The 19,414-nt window shown below is 41.5% G+C and overlaps 1 protein-coding gene across 3 annotated transcripts in view; it reads left to right on the forward strand.

Moving 5' to 3' along the window:
* The window catches only part of SLC25A21 (solute carrier family 25 member 21), a 745,004-nt gene that overhangs the window by 26,810 nt on the left and 698,780 nt on the right, over positions 1–19,414 (forward strand). The gene's annotated exons all lie outside the window — the stretch shown is intronic.

Genomic DNA, 19,414 nt, shown 5'->3' on the forward strand with positions numbered 1-19,414 from the left:
TAAAAATGCAGAATGTACTTTGCGGAAAAACAAAAATTACAGCTTTATATATATATATATATATATATATATATATATATATATACATATATATATACATACATACAGTATAATTGTATTATATTCAACTTTTTAATTAATATCATGAATTTAAATGAAAATGTATTTTTTGTCGGCCATTATTGCCACCTTGAGCACAAGAAAAATGTATCCCTTTAAAGTCTATGTATGTCTTCACACTGGTCCGTTGGGCTTCCATTGTGGTGTTAAATATCCTGCTTGCTGCATTTTTGGTCAGTTAAAAAAAAATGCACCTCCCCATTGAAATGTATTGAAAATGCAGCAAGAACGCATCAATAATGCACCTGTTTTATGTTTTTGATGCACTTTTTGAGTCAGATGAACTAGGAAAAACTCACCATAAGCATAGTAAAATTGGGGCAAAATCATGTGTGTTTTCTGTGCCATTATTGGCACCTTTTTCTCTTATCGGCAAAATGCTCATAACACCATTTTCGGCTCATATGCTTTGGCCATTGAAATTTTGGTGCATCTCTAAAAAATATTTCAAAAAATTGTGAACGAACTGACAAAAACTTTACATTTAAAGACTCTGTAGAGTAAATACTGTATTAATGTCATGTAGTAACAATTAAAGCGGAACTCCACCCAAAGGGGGAAGCTCCACTTGTTTGCAACCCCCCCCCCCACTGCCACATTTAGCACTTTTTGGGGGATCCCAAAAGACACAGGTCCTAGAAAATGGCGGGGACCATTCAGAAAGCGCAGCATGACTTGCGCATGCGCAGTAGGAAACTGGCTGGTTTCCCCTAGTGAAGATGCCGGTGCCTGCACCCAAAGACGATTGAAGAATCGGCTCAGGGTGCCGACATTGCTGGATTCGTAGACAGGTAAGTGTCCTTATATTAAAAGTCAGCAGCTACACTATTTGTAGCTGCTGACTTTTATTTATTTTTTGCCCAGACTAGAGCTCCTCTTTAAAGTACATAAACCATAGACCTCAGGTTGGCATTACAGTTTGTCTCTTAAGGCACGTACACACGAAGAGAATATCGGACAAAAAAAAGGATTTGGAGTGACTATCTGATAATCTATTCATTTCGAGAGCCAATCACAACATTTGATGCGAAAATATCCGAAGGGACAAACCCAAAAAATTTTTTTCGCAAGATAACAGAACTAAAGATTTTCATGTAATTATTATAATATTGGTACGAAAAAGATTGAGTGACCACGACCATGTATGCTCAGAAACGAAATAATCCAATAGAGTACATTTCATCGCTTCTGAAGTTGTATTATGTCTTATGAGAATTTTCGTAACTTTTGTAACCTATTAATTTTCGATATGAGACCCAGCATGGAAAAACCCCTAAAAAAAAAAAAAAAAAACATACAATCATTTGTCTGATATACTCATCATGTGTACGAGGCATTAAAAGCTCATCTTCTTTCAGTTGTGAGTTTGTAAACAACTTTTAGTTAACCATATGTACATGTAAATAGTGATAGTAATCTCCAACTACTTTCCGAAGTGCACACTACATAGTTGTATCCTACTAAAGACACACACATGAGAACCCTCGAGAAACCTGTGAGGGGCCTCAAAAGAGTTTAATCCACCACTGATCAGATACCTCAATATCTCTGTTTAAACTTGCCTCCTACAACTTTTTGTAATTGACAAAATAATTTTTTCCTGGCGCTATGTTTATGACGTAATGTTTTACGTAACGCCATGTCTGACAAGTTATAATGGCATCCAAAATATTTGTATGAAATGTGGCCCAAAAGGTCCAAAAACTAGAGTCTGTCTCCATTTCACCCCGGTTTTACTGCTGTCCGAGGCTCTATTTGGGAGATTTCTCGCACATCCTGTCCAGGTGACAACATTGGCACTGAATCAGGGCAAATACTAAACTGGGACACACCAATAAAAACATTTTATCTTAGTAAAGTAGGGTAAGGTAAGAAAACCTGTAATCAAGCTTTTTTTGTGTTCCTGTTGGAGATTTTCACCTGACTTCTGGCTTGGTTTCAATGTTGTTACTGGGACAGGAAGTTAGGGGAAATCTCACCAACAATAAAAACCGTACACGTTGTAGCAAATTCCTGGGGTTCTACGCTTTTTTTTTTTTTTCCTCTCTATACAAAACTAAAATGTTTTGGTGAGAGTTTCAGCTTGAGGACTCATTTACCACTTTTATGCGTTGCTTTAATGTATGTGTCACACTTTAATGCGCATTGTATTATAGCAGAGCCTGATTCCCAAAAGGGAGTTAGTTCTGCTTAAACACTCCACCCCTTTTGGCAAAATTGCGGGATTTTTAATAAAATATTTAGCCCTGCCCTCTCCTCCATTTTGGCCTAGGCCAGGATGATGTGTACCTGGTCCCCCTCCTGGGATACTTATATCACATTTCCCGAGAGGCTGCAGGATTGGCATACAGACACAGAACGGCTGTGGGACAGTCTGGAGGGCGGATCTGACACATCATCGGAGCTGGCTGCCTGCACCCAGAAGAGGCAGCCAGCTGAAGAGAACCAAGATGGCGGCACAGGACTCCCTGTGTGGCACCTGAACAGTGGATCGCAGTAGGACAACACTGGATTCACTGTGCGGGTGAATGTGCTTTGAAAAATACTACGGGCAAGTTGGGGAAAAAACATGGGGGGTGAGGGAAGTTGAATACCACTTTAAGGCAGCCTATTTACTTGGAATGAAATACACAAGAACAGACAAAGTGCATGCATCATGTGCTAGCACATTCTAGCGTGTTGTGGTGCGCTGCAATACATGTTATAGGGTGTGCATTGGGGTGCCATTTTTAAGTTCATTTTCAGACAAACTTATTTTTCCCCTTTTGCCCTGACTGAAGTTTTCCCAGCCTTCCCCTTCATAGATGTATGCTTACCGGGATCCAACGCCTGCTGCTTCTCTTGTTTGTTTACATCGTGCAGTGAAGGGCTCCCTCTCTTGTCCAAGACTGCATACTTTAGCACCATAGATCTCTGAGGGGCCAACAGGAAGACCGAGGTAGACATGCCACGTAGATGGCCTGTACTGCACAGGCCTGGCCAGGAGAGGGATGCGCGATGTAAACAAACAATGGAGGGTGCGTCCATCGAATCTTGGTAGGTATACATCTGTGCAGGGGGAATGGAATTGTTTAAGTCAGGGGAGGGGGACAAAAGGAATAAGTCCACGGATGTCCTCGGTTTGCGGTGGGTATACCGGGATGATGCCTGCACCTACAGGCATCATTCCGGTATTGAGCCAGGTGAAGGAAAGAGGTGGAAGGTGCGTGATCTAATGCTTTGATCACATTTATATAGTTTATTTATATACAGAAACAAATAAATGCATATAAAAAGTAGCTACGTATTCAAAAAACAGGGTTACAAAAAATACACATGAAAATTTGAGAAATTGGACATGCCCATGCAAGGGCAAGTGTTAAAATGTGGCTTTTAGCACTTGCCCTTGCATGGGCATGTCCAATTTCTCAAATTTTCATGTGCATTTTTTGTAACCCTGTTTTTTGAATATGTAGCTACTTTTTATATGCATTTATTTGTTTCTGTATATAAATAAACTATATCAATTTGATCAAAGCATTAGATCGCGCGCCTTCCACTTCTTTCCTTCACCTGGCTCTCTTTGGACCACCCCTGGTCAGCTTAGGCAGCGGGACACGCATGATCATCTTTTAATTCCCTCCCTTTGAAAGTACTACCACTCTATACTAGCAACGCCTTCACAAGCGCAGGAGAAATTATTTCTTTGTTTATATCATTCCGGTATTACATTTTTCAGCCGGCGATTCTGATTGTAGCAAAAGTGATTTAATTAGCTAAAGAGCCACTCAATCACTTCTGCGGGTGGTGGAAGGGGACCCCACCCCCGTCCCACTGCCGCCACCTCTCCTGGGCTCTACCGTCTGATTGCAGAGCCCGGGAGCAATGTGACCTGTGGCATTAGCTGCACAGAACAGAGAGAGAGGAACTGACGATGTTCCTCTCTCGCTTGACCCAGGAAACCGGGAGTGATGTGTCACTTCCAGTTCCGTCTCTTTATTTACTAGCCCATTACCTGCCAGGAAAGCGTATGATCAGATTGATCTGTGTCTGATCGGCTGCATTGGAGGCCAGAGGAGAGGTCTCGGACTCAATAGAACACAGATCTCTCCATTAAGAGGACCTGTCACAGCCCATGCTATCACAAGGCATGTTGTTCATCCATTGTGATAGCAATAAAGTTAATCCCCAAAAAAATGTATATAAAAAAAAATTGTATAAAATATATAAATGATAATAATACAAAAGAAAAAATCAAAGCACCCCCCATGCTTACACGCAAGTGCGATTGCATATGTTACTCCCTCACGCATATGTAAACAGTGATTGCACCACACATGTGAGGTATTGTTGCAAACGTCAGAGTGAGAGCAATAATTCTAGCACCAGACCTCCTGTGTAACTCTAAACTGGTAAAGGCGTTTAAAGCAAAGCCTTTGGAGAATTTTAAGCACCGTAGTTTGCCGCAATTTTAAGACATGACATGTTAGGTATCTATTTGATAAAAAAGGGTTTTTTTAAAGTGTTTTTTCTTCCAAAAAAATTGCGTTTGAAAAAAATCTGTGGTAATTTGTATACTGTGTGACGTAAACAATTGCAACACCCACCATTTTATTCTATAGGACCTCTGCTAAAATTTATAAGCCCCAAACACACAAAATAGATTATATATATATATAATCTCTATTTTGTGTGTTTGGGGCTTATAAGTAATTTTCTAACAAAAAAAGTAGATTTTTACATGTAGGAGTGAAGTGTCAGAGTTAACCACTGTTAATATTGTTGAACAATTTTTCACTGCTGATTATTTGACAAAGAATTTAGAATAAAGCAGAAATGTAAAAGTGATGATTAATATTTTGTTCCAAACCATGGTGTTCTTGTTTCATGTCACAAATTGGCTTTGAATGTAACTACATTACATTTCTGTTTGTGTTCCTGGTTTTAATCCGTTATTGCTTCAGTCCTTATACTTTTTACCTCATTATTTGTGTCTCACATCTCCATCGCACTCTTTGTTCTTACATTATTTTTTTTTAATCTGCTTCATATAACAATAATTCTTTGATTCCATCAGCACTGTGTTTGGTTCTATAAAACAGCGTGGTAATTTAAAGCAAGCTGCACATTTACAGAACACTGGGGAGGAATGTGCTGAACCAATACCTTTCTCAGTAGGTGAAATGTGAAGTTTCTGCCTCTCACTAATGATCAGGACTTTGGAATTTCAGCCTTAGTAATGCCCTTTAGTTTACTGTGTGCCAGCGGTTTTGCTGTTAATGGAACAGATATTGCTCAGTGCCAGGTATCGGCTGATCTTGGCAAGGTCACCACTCTAAATGTGGCACCTCTTGTGCCTTTGGCGCAGAGGCAGATAGGTATAAGTAAAGAAATCAAGTTTAAAGTGGAACTATAGACAAATTAAAAAAATGCATACAGTATATGATCCTGATTGTTGCTAGCATTAATATATTCTATTCTATACTCTATATTCTATACATTGTATATACCACATTACCAAGACAAAAGTGGTCAGTTTATGTTGAAGACTGGAAACCATGATTACAAGTGCAATGTATGTAACAATTATTTACCAATCAATGGCATTAATCAATAAAGAGAAACAATGATTACAGCTTAAGTGAATCTGTGATATCTTCTCCAGTTGGATGACTGTACTGTGCAAAAGTTTTAGGCAAGTGTAAATAAATACTGTAAAGTAAGAATGTTTTCAAAAATATATATTTTAATTGTTTGTTTTTATCAATTTTCAAAATGCAAAGTGAGCGAACAAAAGAAAAATCTACATCAAATCAATATTTGGTGTGACTACACTTTGACTTTGAACCAGCCTCAATTATTACACCTGCACTCTTTGTACACTTTCACTAAATCAGGGATTTTGTAGGAAGCGGGTGCTAATGATCATCAATTTCATAGGTAAGCTGAAATACAGTCATTAACTGAAACAGAAATGGCTGTGTAGGAGGCTTAAAACTGGGCAAAGAACAGCCAAACTCTGCTACTAAGGTGAGGTTGTGGAAGACGGTTTCGTATCACAGATCATACACCATGGCAAGACTTAGCATCGCAACAAGACACAACATATTATATACTGCATTAGCAAGGTCTCTCCCAGGCAAGGATTTCAAAGTAGACTGCGGTTTCAAGATGTGCTCTTCATTCTCTTTTGAAGAAGCACACAGGCATGGGCAACATGGAGGACTGTAGACACAGTGGTTGGCCAAGGAAACGTAATTCAACAGAAGGACACATCGCTTGCTTCCCTTCAACATTGCAAGATGTCCGGCAGCGCCATCAGCACAGAACTGGCAGAAACCAGTGGGACCCAGGTACACCCATCTATTGTCCAGGGAAGTCTGGCCGGAAGTGATCTTAATGACCAAATTGCACCCAAAAAGCCATACCTCCGACATGGGGAAAAAAGGCTAAACTATGCATGAAAACATAGGAACTAGGGTGCAGGTGTCACTGAGTCAAGATGTGAAATATTTGCCTGTAATAGGAGGCAGTTTGTTCCCAGAAGGGTTGGAGAGCGGTACAATAATGAGTGTCTGCAGGCAACAGTGAAGCATGGTGGAGGTTCTTTGCAAGTTTGAGGCTGCATTTCTGAAAATTAAGTTGGAGATTTGTTCAGAATCAATGGCGTCCTTAATGTTGAGAAATACAGGCGGATAATTATCCATCGTAGGTGAACAGAGAAGCTAGCCGCACATGTGAAATGGAGTCAGAGATCTAGCAGAACACTGCAGCAAGGAGGATGAGAGTTTCTTGCTTCCACTGTCTGCACCTTAATTGATCGCCATCAGAGTTCCAGCTTCACTTGTATCCATGTGAGTTCCAGGGTCTATCATTGAAGTTCCATGTTTTGGCGTTCTTAGCGTGATTGACTCACGGTCGCTGGCACGTGAGTCCACTTCATTTGGTAAGACTATTTACCCCTCACCCTGGGTGGAGGACGCACCATCCCTGGTGTTCTGTGTGCTGTTATGGCTCTTTTACCTTAATTCTGAATACCAATTCTACTTCAAGGGTGGACTATTTCCATGCTCTATCTCATTTGAACTCCCTTCACTACATTGATCTATTATTGGTTATGGCTTGTGGAACTTTTATTTTTATTTCTAGCACTCCACATTTATTTTTATTTTTATCATACATGTTTTTTATATCACTGTATGACGGATTGCACTGGTATATGTTTGCATCATTTGTATGACATACTGCACCTATATGGTTTATTATCACTTTAGCGCTACATTTTGTTACAAATTATCCATCATGCCAAACCATTAGGAAGGCGTGTGATTGGCCCCAAATTTATTCTGCAGCAGGGCAATGACCCTAAGCATATAACCAATGTCATTAAGAACTATCTTCAGCTTAAAGAAGAATAAGGAGCCCAGGTGATGATTTGGCCCCAACAGAGCCCTGATCTCAACATCATGAAGTCTGTCTGGGATTACATGAAGAAACAGAAGGATTTGAGGCGACCTACAGCCACAGAAGATCTCCAAGATGTTTAAAACAAAAATCTCACAGGGGGTCTAACCCTTCACCATTCTATCCCCCCCAAAAAATCGCATACACTTTAAAGCACTATTAAACTGTGTGCTGGGTGGGCTTTTGCTATAATATGCACATAAAACCTGCACATAATGGCACACTTACCTCGCAGGTGTGCTCTTCCCCAGTGCTGTGCGATGCAGGCTCACTTCTCCTCCACTACTTCAGGTTCCCTGGCATCCTCTTTAGCCATTGGGCAGCCACTGATGATGTAACTCGGGGATGGACAAATTAATATGGAATTCAAGAGCCAGTCTGTCCAGTCCAGGATCCAGCAGGATTTTTTTGGGAGCCAGCTCCATTGACTAAAGAAAACCTTAAAAGTTTGGTGCCAGCTGTAATAAGGAGCATTGACCCCTGGCACCTTAGATTTGTTTAGCCTTGATGTAATTCCTGCACATGCACATAGGAGTTACATCGTCCCCAGCACCTGGCTGAGGGTGAACACTGCATGGCACATGTGTTGTACGGTGCACACCGAAAATAAAATACTACTGGGGAAAGAGGTTTTTGGGCTGTAAAGACTTTGCACATCTTCTTTGAGAAGTCCCTATCTCCTAGGATTTTTTATTTTTAGAGTTTAATTCCACCTTAACATCTAGGAGCCATAAATTTACTTTGGTTAGCTTAATAAAAGATGAAGTTCAGTTAAAGTGGTTCTAAAGGCATAAAGTTTTTTTACCTCAATGCATTCTCTGCATTAAGGTAAAAAAAAACTCCCCGGTACTTGTACTTGTTGACTGTAAACGCTTGCTGTGCCTAAACGCATGTGCAATACATGGCTTTGGGCATGTGTGTTTTTTTTTTTTTTTTTTGTTTTTTTTTTTTTTTTTTTGTTTTTTTAAGCTGCTTTTTACCTGCCATAGTAGAAGTTCAAACGTTCTGTGTGCATGAGGCCTAAAACCTTCTCATAGACAGTTTGTAATGTGACAGCAAGTACATCTTGATCCCTTACAACTAAGCTGAGTCAAAACTTTAAGAACTTGAATATGCATAATAGAACAAAATAACTGTTCCAAAATATGTATATGTAAATTGCTCTGGCTTCTGTAGACAACCCAACCTATTTCCCTTCCAACCCTTTCCATGAGGCATGGTCAGCCTTATTTGGTAAAGTCTGTACGATGGGTGTTACCTGTACAGATTAGTCTGATCAGCCCTTTCCTTTTGTAATCCGTGATGGAAGAATTTAGGTTGGAGTCTGAATTATGGCTATAGGCAACACAAACAGTTCTGTAATTCACATTACCTTTTTTTTTTTTTTTTTTTTATTTTTCTTTTTCTTTTTAAGGCCATTATCTATACTGACCACAAGATGGCACACATGAGCCATAAGTTAGTGATCTGCCAAAATGTTACAAGGAGGATTGAATGTTAGTTTATTGCTTCACTGTCTATAAACACATGGATGTTGCCATTATTCTCTTCTGAAGGATGCAAAAGCTGGCAGCACTCTGGTGGAGACTTTCTTGTGTATATATATATTACATACTGTACATTCACATCCGTCCCTGCCCTCAAGAGCTTACAATCTAAGGCACTGTTAACTAAAGTAAGAGTACCGCCACCTTAAATTTATTATTATTAGACAGGATTTATATAACAGTTTGCGCAGCGCTTTACAATGAAAAGGGGACAGTACGATTACAACACAGTTCAATACAGAAGGAATAGTAGCCCCCCCCCCAAAAAAAATAAATAAATAAATAAATGGCAGCTCATGCGTCCTTTACCTTCCTTTCTTTTTTTTTCTTCTGTTAATGCGGTGTGTGTATGTATATGTATGTGTGTGTGTATATATATAATATATATAATATTTGTGCTCATAAGTTTACATACCCTAGCAGAAATTATGATTCCTTGTCCATTTTTCAGAGAATATGAATGATAACACAAAAACTTTTCTTTCACTCATGGTTAGTGTTTGGCTTAAGCCATTTATTATCAATCAATTGTGCTTATTCTTTTTAAATCCTAATCGCAATAGAAACTACCCAAATTACCCTGATCAAAAGTTTACATACCCCAGTTCTTAATACCGTGTATTGCCCCCTTTAACATCAATGACAGCCTTTTGTGTTCTTTGTGGATGAGGCTCTTTATCTTCTCAGATGGTAAAGCTGCCCATTCCTCTTGGCAAAAAAAGCTTCCAGTTCCTGTAAATTCTTGGGCTGTCTTGCATGAACTGCACGTTTGAGATCTCCCCAGAGTGTCTCAATGATATTGAGGTCAGGAGACTGAGCTGGCCACTCCAGAACCTTCACTTTTTTTCTGCTGTAGCCAATGGCAGATCAACTTGGCCTTGTGTTTTGGATCATTGTCATGTTGAAATGTCCGAGTACGTCCCATGTTTAGCTTCCTGGCTGATGAATGCAAATGTTCCTCCAGTATTTTTTGATAACATACTGTATTCATCTTGCCATCAATTTTGACCAAATTTCCTGTGCCTTTGTAGCTCACACATCACCAAAACATCAGCGATCCACCTCCGTGTTTCACAGTAGGAATGGTATACCTTTCATCATAGGCCTTGTTGACTCCTCTCCAAAAGTAGTGTTTATGGTTGTGGCTAAAAAGCTCAATTTTGGTCTCATCACTCCAAATGACTTTGTGCCAGAAGGTTTGAGGCTTGTCTCTGTGCTGTTTGGCATATTGTAAGTGGGGATACTTTTGTGGCATCTGTGTAGTAATGGCTTTCTTCTGGTGACTCAACCATGCAGCCCATTTTTTTTTTCAAATGCCTCCTTGTGCATCTTGAAACAGCCAGACCACATGTTTTCAGTAGAGTCCTGTATTTCACCTGAAGTTATTTGTGGGTCTTTCTTTGCATCCCGAACAATTTTCCAGGCAGTTGTGGCTGAAATTTTAGTTGGTCTACCTGATCGTGGTTTGGTTTCAACAGAACCCCTCATTTTCCACGTCTTGATTAGAGTTTGAACACTGCTGATTGGCATTCTCATATCCTTTGGATATCTGTTTATATCCCTTTCCTGTTTTATACAGTTCAACTACCTTTTCCCGCAGATCCTTTGACAAAATTAGTACCAACCTGTCATATATATTAAATGAACACCACAATGTAAATATGGTCACCAGAAGCGCCTGTTAATATTTTCAGAAAACCTTTGGAGCATCTGATAAACCAGAATCCTGGGATGCTCTATTCTGCATATAATGACATCAGCTAGACTCATTATTCTTGGCCCTTTCTACCCTCATACCTTGTCTCACCCTTCACATGTATTATGTTTATGGAGCAAAAAAAAAAAAAGTGTGGGATGGGTGGAGTTAAGCACTGACTTTCATAATGAGTTTGGTATTTGCATAATATCATCCCAGGTTTCAGTATCCCTGAGTAGGTCCGGAGCTTTGATACCCAGATGTGTGGTCCTTTGGTACTTACAGTGGTCTTCCTCCCTAGGTGCCTATGCTGACATTATCATAGTGTAACCTTCAACAGTATGACTGGACTGGCTCTGCATCATGTCGCCTGTAACCTAGGGAATGCTTAGGAACATCTACCTCTTTCACATGAGACCAGAGATAGTTTATACTGTACAAAAACTGCCCCATGGTTCCAAATGCCTACACTGCTGGAAATGCTACACCACTGCACTGCCAGAACTTAGGCCAGCATAGAATACATTTGAATTACACTGACTTATGCTGGTTAGGTTAAAGTGTATCTGTAGCAGACCTTCTTCCCTTTGTCTATATTTTTAAAACAAAAAAAAAAAACGATAAAGCCTCTGTCAGGTTTTTATTGTTGTCCGTGTCACCTCTTTGCTTGTCCCGGTGACCATTCCCATTTAATGGGCATACCTTCTTGGTTTTAAAGTGAAACTAAATAAAGTGCGTGTCTTTCCATACTTTACTGAACATTATGACACACTCACCTACTAGTGTTCCCTCCACTAGCGGTTGGTGACAGGTCCAAGCACACAGTCCTTTGCCATTTTTCTCATCACTCAATCCGAGCCTTTATTCACTCTTTGTGGCTTTTTGGCATGTGCACAACAGTTAAATCTTCACCTGCATCTGGCGTTAGTTTCTGTATCTTTCAGGCGCTGGAACTGCACCATGCAGAGTACAGGGGGAATTATTTTTGGGAGAAAAAGACTTTGCATGTCTTTTGCATAATGTCCAGCAGTGATCACCGCAGGTAGTCCCTGGCTGTGCAGAGAGCTGTGAATTCTGTGACTACTGGCAACCTGTCATTCTAGTGAACGAGGCCTTAATCACCAGTGTAACTGTAGCCTAACACTTTCTAAGCAGTTACAGCAACAGCTTTGTTTTTTCTCTTTTCCTTTTGAGAAGAAGGTTGTACATAAATGAATGAATAAAAGCTGTCCATTGTAAAAAAAAACAAAACAAAAAAAAAAAAAAACAGACTTACTGTCTGGATCACAAGGTGAAAGCATTCACCTGCAGCCATCACATCTTTGAATTGGTAAGCTGCAATTTAATAACATTTTTGGGGGCGTTTAATACTGCTTTAAATTGTTTACTCTGTTACTTTTTTACAATTCACAATTTATCTTTTTATTTACATTTTGAGCTGCAAAGTTGAACTGAAGGCAAACCCGTTTTTGTTTTGGTAGAATAAGGGAGATTTATAATTCCTAGCTGTTGTGTTGTTTGTTTTTTATTTTTTCGCCACCTGTGTCCAATCGGGGGGAGATTTCCCTTCGCTTTCTGTCCCACAGCCAGGACAGGAAGTGAGAGGTAATCCCTCTAAAGTGAGAGAAATCCTTGGTAGTCACCAGAGTCACCATAATAAGAAAGATTACCCCTTAATTTCTGTTCTGGTGACCACTCGAATTTTGAGGATTTTCTTTCACTTTCAGTGAAAATGGTCACAGGACAAATAGAAAGTGTGAATCTCACTAACAGGAATACAGACAGCGATAAAAACTGACAGGTGTTTAACCACTTGCCTACAGGGCACTTACACCCCCTTCCTGCCCAGGCCATTTTTCAGCTTTCAGCGCTGTCACACTTTGAAAGACAATTGCGTGGTCATGCTACACTGTACCCAAATGAAATATTTATCATTTTCTTCACACAAATAGAGCTTTCTTTTGGTGGTATTTAATCACTGCTTGTTTTTTATTTTTTACAAAAAAAAAAAAAGACCAAAAATTTTGAGAATTTGTTTTTTTAATTAGTTTGTCAGTAAATTAAGTAATTTTTCTCCTTCACAGATGAGGCGACACTGATGGGCACTGGTGGGCATTGATGAGGTGGCACTTATGGACACTGATGAGGCGGCACTAATATGCCACACTTATGGGCACTGATAGGCGGCACGGATAGGCAGCACTGATGGGCATTGATGTATGGCACTGATGGGTGACATTGATGGACAGCAGTGATGGGCAGCCTTGATAGGTAGCAGCACTGACTGGCATCACTAATGGGCACTGATTGGTGGCACTTGTAGGCGCTGGTGGGCACTGATTGCTGGCATTGGTGGGCACTAATTGCTGGCACTGATTGGTGACACTATATTGTAATCAGGGCACTGATGATCCGTGCCCTGATTTCATGTTTTGATTCTCCCTGCAAGGAGATGTCGCTAATCGACTCTCCTCGCCACACACTCTGTCAGTGTGAGCCGAGGAGCGCCGATTACCACCATCTCCGTGTTTACACGTGATCAGCTGTGATTGGATACAGCTGATCACATGGTTAAAGAGCCGCGGACGTGGCTCTTTACAGAGATCAGGGTCGGGCCGTGTCCTAGCAACACGGCGCGGCCATTCTGGAATGGTGTGCCAGAACGAGAGCCGCACCATCCCGCTGTCATTTGACGGTGGGCGGGCGGCAAGTAGTTAATCCCTCTACATTCTATTTAAAAATGTATACTTTCACCACTTCCCACCCACCATATAGCAAAATGACAGCTGGGAAGTGGTTGCGTTATCCTGGCTTGGCGTCATATAACTTCCTGCAGGGTAAGGCGCAATCAGGGACGGTGCGTGTCCCTCAAACATAGCCCATCCCCAATCACGATGAAATTGACTGTTTACTACATGATCGCCTGTGTCCAATCACAGCAGGTCACAAGTGTAAGCAAAGAGCTGTCACTAGGAGATCCTTGCTTTTCCTCCTCACACACCGATCGTGTGAGGAGAGAGCAGGGATCAGTGAGTGATTATTGTCTGTCTGATTACTGTATTGTACACCTTACTGTGCACAACACGCGCGCACTTCCCCCCCAACCAATAAAGAGAACCTGTCACCATAGGACTGTCACACAGCCCATCTGGATCTGTCACACAGACCCGCTACACAGGCCCGCCATCAGTACTGCCATTAGTACCGTCAAACAGCCCCATCATCAGTGACCTGTCAGTACCACTAGCGGTATTGGCACACAGGCCTGCCATCAGTACATTCACCCAGGCCCGCCATTAGCAGTACCGTCACAAAGGCCCGCCATTAGAACCGTCACATAGGCCCACCATCAGTACTGCCATCGGTACCCAGGCCCACCATCACTACCCAGGCCCACCATCAGTGATCTGTCAGTACCGTCACACAAGCCCGCCATGAGTACTGTCATCATGGCCAAAAGAGTTTACACACCTGAGGAGGCATATACCATGCTTACCATGTCGGATGATGAGTGCAGCGGGGAGCTCCCATCATCCGATTCTGGTTCGGACTATGAGCCAGTAGAGGGTAGTGGATCGGAGTCTGAGTTAGCAGAGAAAACTGTCCCTCCTGAAAGAATAGGAAGATCAGGACCAAAATCAGAAGACCTGCCTACCACCAGCAGTGCCAGACCCCAGGAAGAGGAGCCCAGTGCCAGTACTGGAATTACACACCCAACCCAAAGAATCCAGGCCCAGTCCTACCTTCCTGATGCCCTGACAAACCCCTTATGGTTGCCTGCCAGCTCAGGGTCAGCTACAATCCTCTCTTTCACCGCACAACCAGGTGTGCAGCCCAACACTGCAATTTTTTTTCCCCCAATTAGATTGTTTTTATTTATTTTTCCCAGAAGATGTGTTGCAGAATATGGTGGACCAAACAAATCTCTATGCAGTGCAATTTATTGCCTCCAACCCCAATTCATCCTACGCTCCCGTATGTTCCATTGGCAACGTCTCACACTAGACTAATTCAAATTATTTTTGGGCCTTACATTTAATATGGGCCTTCCAAAGAAGAACGAATTGGATGCCCATTGGTCCACCAACCCCATCCACCAAATGCCGATATATTCTGCTGTCATGTCCAGGACACGCTATGCCATGATTATGCGTTTCCTACATTTTTATGATAACTTGCAGTGCCCTCCCCGAGCTCACCCCAACCACGACAAATTGTACAAAATACGCCCCCTAATAAATTATTTTTCCCAGCGATTTGCTGAAGTGTTTATCCCAGACCACAATATTTGTGTGGACGAATCCTTTATCCACTTTACTGGCCAACTGCAGTTCAAACAATATATTCCAAGTAAGAGAGCTAGGTACGGGTTAAAACTAAACAAACTGTGATAGAGCCACTGGATACATGTACACCTTCCGCATTTATGAAGGCAAAGACTCCCGGCTCCAGCCCCGAGTGCCCCACATATATCGGAACCAGCGGAAAAATTGTCTGGGAGCTGGCATACCCCCCTGTTCAAAAAAGGATATCATTTATATGTGGACAATTGTTATACTAGCTTGCCCCTTTTTCATCACCTTTTACCATAAAAAAAAAAAACCCTGGCCTGCGGTACCTTTAAAAAAAAAAAAAAACAGGAAGGGCTTCCCACAAAATTTATTAACAAAAAAGCTACAAAATGGGGAATCTGCATTTATGAGAAATGAGAAAGTGTTGGCCATGAAGTGGAGGGACAAGAAAGATGTCCACATCCTCTCTACCATCCACAATGACACCTTGGTGGAGATTCAGAGAAGATGCGGCCCGAAAGATCCGTTACTGGTATAAAATAGTTGCATTTCATCTCTTTCATATGGCCATGTTTAATTTGTTTGTCTGCTACCAAAAATCAACCGAAAACCAACCCATCGCCTACCTCAAATATATTGAAGACATTGTCACTGCCTTGATTTACCAGCAAGGACCCGCCCCAGGAAGCATTCGCTCTGAGTAGACTTCATGAGCAACATTTTCCCTATAACATTCCCCCCCACAGAATCAGGAAGAAGACGCCAAAAGAAATATGTATGCAGCAGAGGAGGAGTTAGAAGAGATATCATTTATTATATCCCCCAATGTCTCTCCCAACCTGGCCTGTGCATCGGAGATTGCTTCAGAAGTTATCACACATCCATTAGATATTAGTTCCCTTTATTTTTAAAAGACTGCCATTTCCCCATTTCAAATACCTGTGTGGATCATTTGCCTGCTACCATGTTTCTACCTTCCATGTTAACTGACCCTGGTCTGTTTACCGATGATGCCTTTGCCTGCTGTTTTAAACCACATTTCTGACTTACACGTGCACCAACCTCGGCCTGTTAATCTACCATGTTTTTGCGCCACTTAGACTGATCTTTTGCCCTTCTACTTTAGTACACAGGGGTCTTGCATATGTGAGGGACTTCAGAATAGCGTTCTAAGTAGAGAAAAACAGGTCTTGGTCCCCTATGTTCCCAGAACAGGGTCTGGTGTCCGGAGGCCCCTGCCCCCCTGGCTCTAAGCTTGATGTTCCTTCCTGCTGCCTGGTAACATACTTTTGGCTGTGCTGACCATATCGCTTCCTGTAATGGCCCAGGACTTTATGGACCATGTTTTTTCCTGCTGCCTGGACCAATACTTTGGCTGTGTTGACCATATCTCTGCCTGTTGCCTCCACTGACTATTGACAGTATTTCTGCCTGGACATCTCTGCCTGCTACCTGGACCAATGCTTTGGCTGTGCTGACTGTATCTCTGCCTGTACTAACTATGGACAGTATTGCTGCCTGGACGATTGCTTATGCTGTCGCTTACCACATCCCTGCCTGCTGCCTGGATCAATGCACTCCTCTGTGGACCACTGCACTACTAAAGCCACAGGTACTCTTTTGTTATTTGATATGTATATGCTATGTGTTAGAAATATGAAGGGCCTTCAAAAATGTGATTTGTAGTCAGAAAATTATATGTGTGAGATACAGTCGCCAAGATTTGCAGAAAGGCCCTAGTGAGCTTTGTCAGATTTGGAACGGGTTGGGGGGTCAGGAGGAGTTATGTGAGGGTGCATTGACAGCGTCAGTGACACTTATTTTGAAGGAAGGCAAAGATAGTTCGTTGTGTTCAAGCTACAGGCTGATAGCACTGCTAAATACAGATATTAAATTATTCGCCAAAGTTCTAGCCAGAAGACTAAAAGATAAAATGACATATTTGATTCACCCAGATCAGACAGGTTTTATACCTGGGAGAGAGGGGAGTGACAATGGCGTTAGGTCGCTCCTTTTCGTAGAGGCTCTGAAAGCGAACAGGACCCCAGGACTACTTCTGTCGATTGATGCAGAGAAAGCTTTCGACAGAGTAGACTGGGGATTCATGATTAGGACGATGAAAACAATCAGTCTGGGCAGTACTATGCTGAACTGGATTCGAGCACTATACAAATCTCCTTCGACACTTGTTAGAGTGAACGGTACAGCATCGGCAGAGTTCAAAATGGAAAACGGGACCAGGCAGGGTTGCTCCCTGTCCCCCCTTTTGTTCGTGTTGACTTTGGAACCCTTACTGGCCTCGATTAGAAAAAATCCGGATATAAGCAGTTGTGTGGTGGGGAGAGAAGAACACAAATTATCTGCCTTTGCCGATGATGTACTGTTCTACATTGTTAAACCGAGAATCTCGATCCCTAACCTACTCGATACGTTGCGGAGATATGGCGAGTTATCAAACTATAAGGTCAACCTTAGTAAGTCAGAAGTTTTAAATATAAACATCAACAGACAAGAAGTAACCAAACTCAAGGAAGTATTCCATTTCCCGTAGTGTAAAAAAATCAGTTACCTCGGAGTAACATTAGCAAACACTTTAAGGAAAATTTATCTCTTAAACTTTATTCCACTTCTAGATGAGATTAAGCAGGAAATTAAAAAAAGCATGCACCTTCCGATCTCGTGGATCGGACAAATAAATACCGTTAAGATGACTCCCCGAAGATCCTGTATAAAATGCAGCTGCTCCCAATTCCTCTTCCACAGACCTATTTTAGGGCATTAACCAACATTATCACTAGATTCATATGGAAAAATAGGAAACCACGGATCGCTTACAAGGCCCTGAGCAGGGGTAAGGCACAGGGTGGTCTGGCACTCCCAGACTTTAAAAAATATCACAGGGTGATAGTATTATCATGGGTGTTAGACTGGGGTAAGGACTTGATAGACAAAAGATGGGTAAATTTAGAAAACGATTTGAGTAATGCAAAACTATATCAATTAATATGGAATGCCCCTCACTTTAGAAAGTTAGGTCCCAATGCACACACTATAACACGTTACACTTTTAAGATATGGGATCAGCTACACAAACAACACGCTTGGAGTTTAATTCGCCATTCATTTATTTAAAAGACAATGAGTTTTTTCAGCCAGGGATGGGGGAGGTGGGAGGGAATTGGAATATAAAAAATGATGCACAATTGAAGGATATCACGAAGAATGGTAAAATTGTCACTTTTCAGGAGTTAGCCCTGCTCAAGGACCTAATGAAAATTGATGAGTGGCGATATAATCAGCTTGCGCACTTCATCAATAGTCTCCCAGGTCCTATCAGAGATAAGAAAAATCTTAGGCCCTTGGAGAAACTGTTCGCGAGGGATAAAGTAATTAGGAAAACAACTGAATTATATAAAATATTGATGGATGAGGGAGAGGGAGTGATGCCGATATTTATCAAAAAATGGGAATTTGAACTGGGACCTGTAACTAGCGGAGTGACTTGGGAGGCCATCTTCAATGCAACACACAAATCAGCTGTGGACATGAGAATGATGGAAACAAATTATAAATGCCTATCTAGATGGTATGCAACGCCAGATAAAATAAATAAGTTCCAACCGGAGAAACCTACAATTTGCTGGAGGGGGTGTGCCGTCAGAGGAACGATGGCTCACCTTTGGTGGGATTGTCCAATTATTAAAAAATTATGGCAGGAAGTGCTAAAGATTATAGAAGAGATAACGGGAAATGCGATTAGGGTGGACCCCTGGGTGTGTTTGTTCCATGGGACAGAAGGTCTAAAGAGAAAGTATAAGACATCTTTAACTCCGGTATTATTAAACTCGGCAAAAAGTCTAATTCCAAAAAGATGGCAAGAGGTCAGGGGCCCAAACATCCGCGATTGGCTATTAAGGGTCAATGAAACTTATACCTTAGAGGTGGGTGAGGTAGAAGATATCGGGCCAGGGGATGAAGCTGACTATGACGGAGATAAGTGGGTGAATTGGATACTATTTAAAAAAACAGGGAGATTTGCCGAGTTGCTTTTGTGAGAATGTCGGCCCTCATTGGCGGCGTCACTGCAGGAAGGGGGGGGGAAGGGGGGGGGATTTCAAGTTGCATACAAAGGGTTAGTCATAGGATGTTCGGCTTATATTTTTGTGAAGGATAAATAAAGAATTTTAAAATTGTTAATTACTTAAAGTGACGGCTATGCTACCATGATGTGACGATAATGAGATGGGATAAAAATGAGCTATTACGGTGATTTAAACCTCTCAAATGTACTCACTGAAGTAGCAAAAGAAAAGGAA

Source organism: Aquarana catesbeiana, linkage group LG13 (assembly GCF_042186555.1).
Source record: "Aquarana catesbeiana isolate 2022-GZ linkage group LG13, ASM4218655v1, whole genome shotgun sequence".
NCBI lineage: Eukaryota > Metazoa > Chordata > Amphibia > Anura > Ranidae > Aquarana > Aquarana catesbeiana.